Here is a 7500-nt window from a genome sequence, read left to right as displayed (position 1 = left end):
AAGCGGCGGGAGTGGGGGGTAAAATAACTCAGTGCTGAATAGCAAAAAAATAGCCTGGTCATTAAGGGGGGCAAAACCTTCGGGTCCAGAAGTGGTTAATCATTAGCCATGATTAAGACCTAAAGGCCGAAACGCGTTCCCTTTTAGCTTGGATATCTATGGTGTGTGGGTTGCCAATGCACCTATCTTTGGCACATTCCTGATCCGAACAAATGGAACCCGAAGGAACCTGGCAGAGAATATGCGCCCCGTTACTGACTGCAAAAGGGGGGAGAAGGGGGAACCCATTTTCGGCCAGTGAGTAGAGAGTACTTGGAGTGGAGCTTCAGTCTGGAATGGGGGTCAGGACAGGGGCGTAGATAAGGGGGGGTCAGTGGGGTCCAAATTAGTCAATTTCACAGCAGCTAGGCTAGTGTAGCCTATCAGCTGTGGGAGCAGCACTGCCACTGGGAAGACCACCTGTCTCATCCACGAGGCTGACAGGCGGAGCCCAGCTTACATTGAAGCCATTACTACACAAACAGATGTGCCTGCTGGGGGCGCTGTATATATTGTATATATTTACACAACATCATTTGTCACAGCGTGGCAGGCGTGATAATTATTGTTCTTTGGGTACTCAAGGCTGACCCCCCCCCCCCCAGGAAAAAAATTATCTACGGCCCTGGGTCAGGAGACGGCCAGGAAGAGAGAGAGTGGAAGGAGGGCCACGTCGCTGCACCATGGGCCTCTGGTTTGTACTTGAAAGATGCCAGTCAGCCCCTGGGTTAAGGGATGTCCTCCAGCCAGGAAATGAGGCTGGGCTCTATCTGACTTGCTTGGGCTCCTAATGCACAATGTGAGAAGCTCACAGTGTGCAGTGAAATCAGAGTAAGCCTTTTCAGCCCAGGAGAGGATCCTGCACAACCGCGCAAGACTGAAGGGAAGCCTTGAAAACACATGTTTTCAGGATGACTCGTATAAAGCCTGAAGCAAGGATGCAAGGCATTCTGAAACATAATTCAGCCAATGAGGGGGTATCACTTAAACTCCAAACTTTCTGCAAAAACCTCTGAAATGACTCAGCTGGCCCCCTCTGGGTATACTTCCAGCAGACGGTCGGCGCTCCATGGGTGGAAGACACGAGACAGAGAAGGGGGGGAGCGTGTTTACTTCAACGCCGTGCCTTGTAAAAATCTATGGGACCTTTACACTGCTTCTGCAGTGAGCTGGGCGGCTGCTCGTGTGACTCCATGTGCGGCGTGCAGCGTGAGCGCAGAACTGTGGCTTGGCAGACGCCGCACGTATTTATTTACTCTTCAAGGGAACATCCATATAACGAGTGTTAGCAGGAGGCCAGGAGCTCATTGTAGACTCCGAATCTCCAAGAAGGAGGTTGGCGCAGCTCCTTCCTCCTTTAATAAAATGTCTGAAACTGAAACTGTCTGTGTTGCCCTGGGCATCCAATATTTTTTTGTTTTTTGAGTTGATTGGGAAAACTTGCATACTTGCTATTAGCCACGAAGACAGTGCATTAAAAAAAAAAAAAAGGGCATACATATATATATATATATATATACTAGACATTAAGCCCGTTAAATTAACGGGCGCTAGAACATATGTGGTCAAACATTTGTAAAAACAGACTTAGCAGTAAGTCCACGCAAGCGCGCACCCGCCGCGCGCCTGCGCACCCGCCGCTTCAACAGTTTTGCCCGGCCACCCGAAGTCTCTGCGCTCCAAGTCCCAAACGGCTGTCCGTGGGGCACATGCGCAGTAGCGCAATCCCACGGACACAGGGACTGGACGCAGAGACACTTGTACTTTATATGTATAGATGGGAACCCCTTACTTATTTAGCGATAAATCGAGTTGGAAGAGAGCTTCCCTGTTCCCTTCCTTTCCTTGCTTCCCCCCCCCCCTTTTTTTTTTTTTCCTTTTTTTCTTTTCTTTGGCTTGATGTTATGATCGATAATATTATTGCAACACCATGTTTTTCTTTGTACATGTTTGTTATTGTTTTGTGGAAAAAATGACAACAAAGAGATATTGAAACAATAAAAAAACAAGCGAATTTTCACCCAAGCAGCTCAAAAAAAAAAAAAGGGGGGGTGATTTAATAAAACTGAAACTGGAGCAGGACAAGTCGCAGCCCATCCCCCCTATCCCCCCCCCTTTTTTTTTTCTTTTCTTTGGCTTGATGTTACGATCGATAATATTATTGCAACATTTTTTGTCATATTTTTCTTTGTACATGTTTGTTTTTGTTTTGTTTAAAAAATTACAATAAAGAGATACTGTAAAAAAAAAAAACAAGCTAATTTTTACCCAAGCAGCTAAAAAAAAAAAAAAAAAAAAAAGGGGGGGGGGGTGATTTACTAAAACTGAAACTGGAGCAGGACAAGTCGCAGCCCATTCCAGCCCACCCCCCCCCTTTTTTTTTTCTTTTCTTTGGCTTGATGTTATGATCGATAATATTATTGCAACATTTTTTGTCATATTTTTCTTTGTACATGTTTGTTATTGTTTTGTGGAAAAAATTACAATAAAGAGATACTGAGACGAAAAAAAAAAAAAAAAAAGCAAGCTAATTTTCACCCAAGCAGCTCAAAAAAAAAAAGGGGGGGGGGGTGATTTACTAAAACTGGGACTGGAGCAGGACAAGTCGCAGCCCATTCCTCTCAATGGCACCCATACAAATCAGTGCAGTTTAAAGTCGCAGCGACTGCGCTACCTTAGCCACTTCTGGAAGGTTTTCCCCCTTAATGACCAGGCTATTTTTTGCATTACTTTAACTGACACTTGCGTGGTCCTGCGACAATGTACCCAAATAAAACTGATGTATTCCCCCCCCCCCCCCACACACAAATAGAGATTTCTTTTGGTGGTATTTGATCACCTGTGCGATTTTTATTTTTTGCGCTATAAACAGAAAAAAAAAGAGCGAAAAATCTGAAAAAAAAACTATATTTTTCACTTTCTGCTAAATAACATTACCAATAAAAAAAAAATTAAAATCAAATTTTTTCATTATTTTAGGCCAATTTGTTTTCTGCTACATATTTTTTAGCAAAAAAAATCCCAATAAGGGTATTTTGATTGGTTTGCGCAAAAGTTATCGCGTCTACAAACTAGGGAAAAGATTTATGCCATTTTTATTTATTTATTTTTTACTAGTAATGGCGGCGATCTGCGATTTTTAGCGGGACTGTAACAATGCCGCGGCAGATCGGACCCCTGACTGACATTTTTGACACTTTTGGGGGGACCAGTGACATTACTACAGTAATCAGTGCTAAAAATATCAAAGGGTTAAATGTGTCCCTAGGAGGTGTTTTCTAACTGTGTGGGGGATGGGTTTATGGAATGAACACAAGAGACCTGTGATCCTAAATAAGAGGAACACAGGATCCCTGTGTTCATTACTGGCAGAACAACGGTCTGCCGTGTTTACAACGGCAGACCGCCATTCTGTTTCCACGGGGAGCGATCGCGGGTGGCATTCGAGGCTGCTGGACCCGCAGATCAGCTTCCCCTGTGATGAATGGGCACACGCCCACTCGCGGTCCTGTGAAGCGACATACAGACACGTAGTTTCTGGGGACCGAGCCGACCTGCCGCTGTATATGTACGGCGGCTGGTCGGCAAGTGGTTAATGCCATTTTTGAAGCGACTTTGATCCAGAGAGTGTAAAGTCGCATCAAAGTCGCACGGAAAATTGTGTGACCTTGGAGTCGCGCAAGTGTAAATGCAGCCTTAGAGTCTCTGTTTCAGCTAGCAGAAATGGTTGCACTCTCCATGGCTTCATCCCTCCAGAACAATGTCCCACCCATATCAGAGCCTTTATACAAGCAACGTCGGCCATGCTGTCTCTTTATCCACAGTGCTCTGGCAATCCTTTGTCATTTCATAAAATGTTTACTTGTACAACAATGAAATGTATATCAATCATTTTTTTTTTTTTTTTTTTAAATACAGTTATTAGCACCTTTTCTATCACTTTAAAAAAAAATCTAAACGTCGGCAGGGCAGGAAAGACTGGGCAATCATATGACCTCTGTGATTGGCTTTCACAGTGGTCACATGATCAGGAGCCAATCCAGCCAACTGCCGATGATTAGCGGGGACCAAGAGCAGCCTCAGCTCTGTTGCTGTGTGAAGGGGGGCGTGTCCCTTCCCTCCAATCAGCTCTTCTCACTGAGCTCTACAGACTGTGACTTCAGCTCCCCGCCCCCTGCTTTCTGAAAGCTCAGACAGACTCAGACCATAATAGGGACACTGATGTAGGGGGGCACCTGATGGGGACCTTGATGTAAGGGGAGACTCTTGTGTAGACACTAAAGTAAGGGGGTGCACTGATGCATAGGTATACTGATGTAAAGGGTGCACTGATAGGGACGCTGATGTTAGGGAGGACTCTGATAGGGAAGCGGATGTTAGGGAGGACTTTGATGGGGACACTGAAGTAAGGGGGAGGGGGGAATGATGGATAGGTATACTGATGTAAAGGATGCTCTGATAGGGACATTGCTGTAAGGGAGGACTCTGATAGGGACACTGATGTAAGGGGTAGGCACACATGGGGACACTGATGTAAGGGGGGACACTGATGTAAGGGGATACTCTGATGGGGACGCTGATGTAAGGGGATACTCTGATGTAAGGGATACTCTAAAGGGGACGCTGATGTAAGGGACGACTCTGATAGGGACACTGATGTAAGGGACGACTCTGATAGGGACACTGATTTGAGGGAGGACTTTGATGGGGACACTCATGTAAGGGGGGGCTCTGATGGGGACACCGATGTAAGGGGGGACTCTGATGGGGCCACTGATGTGAGGGAGGAGTTTGATGGGGACACTGATGTGAGGGAGGACTCTGATGGGGACACTGATGTGAGGGAGGACTTTGATGGGGACACTGATGTAAGGGGGGACACTGATGGGGACACTGATGTAAGGGGGGGCACTGGTGTAAGGAGGGACCCTGGTGTAAGGAGGGACCCTGGTGTAAGGAGGGACCCTGGTGGGGACACTGATGTAAGGAACGACTCTGATAGGGACACTGATGTAAGGGGATACTCTGATGTAAGGGATACTCTAAAGGGGACGCTGATGTAAGGGACGACTCTGATAGGGACACTGATTTGAGGGAGGACTTTGATGGGGACACTCATGTAAGGGGGGACTCTGATGGTGACACCGATGTAAGGGGGGACTCTGATGGGGCCACTGATGTGAGGGAGGAGTTTGATGGGAACACTGATGTAAGGGGGGACTCTTATGGGGACACTGATGTGAGGGAGGACTCTGATGGGGACACTGATGTGAGGGAGGACTTTGATGGGGACACTGATGTAAGGGGGGACACTGATGGGGACACTGATGTAAGGGGGGGCACTGGTGTAAGGAGGGACCCTGGTGTAAGGAGGGACCCTGGTGGGGACACTAATGTAAGGGACGACTCTGATAGGGACACTGATGTAAGGGGATACTCTGATGTAAGGGATACTCTAAAGGGGACGCTGATGTAAGGGACGACTCTGATAGGGACACTGATTTGAGGGAGGACTTTGATGGGGACACTCATGTAAGGGGGGACTCTGATGGTGACACCGATGTAAGGGGGGACTCTGATGGGGCCACTGATGTGAGGGAGGAGTTTGATAGGGACACTGATGTAAGGGGGGGGGGCACTGGTGTAAGGAGGGACCCTGGTGGGGACATTGATGTAAGGAGGGACTCTGATGGGGACACTGATGTAAGGGAAGACTCTGATAGGGACACTGATGTAAGGGAAGACACTGATGGTAGGGGGGACTCTGATGGGGACACTGATGTGAGGGGGGACTTTGATGGGGACACTGATGGAAGGGAAGACTCTGATGGGGACACTGATGTAAGGGAAGACACTGATGTAAGGGGGGACTCTGATGGGGACACTGATGTGAGGGAGGACTTTGATGGGGACACTGATGTAAGGGGGACTCTGATGGGGACACTGATGTGAGGGTGAACTCTGATGGAAACACTGATGTCAGGGGGGACTCTGATGAGGACACTGATGTAATGGGGAACTCTGATGAGGACACTGATGTAAGGGGGAACTCTGATGAGGACACTGATGTAAGGGGGAACTCTGATGAGGACACTGATGTAAGGGGTACTCTGATGAGGACACTGATGTAAGGGGGAACTCTGATGAGGACACTGATGTAAGGGGGAACTCTGATGAGGACACTGATGTAAGGGGGAACTCTGATGAGGACACTGATGTAAGGGGTACTCTGATGAGGACACTGATGTAAGGGGGAACTCTGATGAGGACACTGATGTAAGGGTGAACTCTGATGGAAACACTGATGTAAGGGGGGACTCTGATGCGAACACTTATGTAAAGGGGGACTCTGATGAGCAAGTTCTTCTCTGTTGTCCTGAATCATATCATGTTGATTACAGATCTATGATTAGAAGATCCAAATAATATAAATTCATTCATTTCTAAAACTGTTTCTTTTTTTGGCCCCGGAATATGTGTAAAATATATAAAGTGTGACTCTCCTACTGAAAAGTTTGGAGACTCTGATTTTAGGTAACAACCTAAAGGGGGGAGGGGAGCTACTTCTGTATCCAAAACTCTTACATTGTCCATTACTACTCCTGTCAGTGGTGTTGGGTACATTGTTTGTAAACAAAGGGATACTTTGTATTACTTAGTATGTCTGTGTTTCTCTGTGTATCTCTTTGTATCTCTGTGTATCTCTTTGTATCTCCGTGTATCTCTGTGTATCTCTTTGTATCTCCGTGTATCTCTGTGTATCTCTTTGTATCTCTGTGTATCTCTGTGTAACTTTGCTTATCTCTATGTTTCTGTGTATCTCTGTGTATCTCTTTGTATCTCTGTGTATCTCTGTGTAACTTTGCTTATCTCTATGTTTCTGTGTATCTCTGTGTATCTCTTTGTATCTCTGTGTATCTCTTTGTATCTCTGTGTATCTCTGTGTAACTTTGCTTATCTCTATGTTACTGTGTATTTCTATGTATCTCTTTGTATCTCCGTGTATCTCTTTGTATCTCTGTGTATCTCTTTGTATCTCTGTGTATCTCTTTGTATCTCTGTGTAGCTCTTTGTATCTCTGTGTATCTCTTTGTATCTCCGTGTATCTCTTTGTATCTCCGTGTATCTCTGTGTATCTCTTTGTATCTCCGTGTATCTTTGTGTGCAGAATCTCACAAAAGTGAGTACACCCCTCACATTTTTGTAAATATTTTATTCTATCTTTTCATGTGACAACACTGAAGAAATGACACTTTGCTACAATGTAAAGTAGTGAGTGTACAGCTTGTATAACAGTGTAAATTTGCTGTCCCCTCAAAATAGCTCTACACACAGCCATTAATGTCTAAATTGCTGGCAACAAAAGTGAGTACACCCCTAAGTGAAAATGTCCAAATTGGGCCCAATTAGCCCTGTGACCATGTGACTCGTTAGTTTTACAAGGTCTCAGGTGTGAATGGG

The sequence above is a fragment of the Pelophylax lessonae genome, assembly GCF_965119305.1.
Source record: "Pelophylax lessonae genome assembly, chromosome: 3".
Lineage (NCBI taxonomy): Eukaryota > Metazoa > Chordata > Amphibia > Anura > Ranidae > Pelophylax > Pelophylax lessonae.
Note: the sequence above shows the minus strand (reverse complement) of the source record.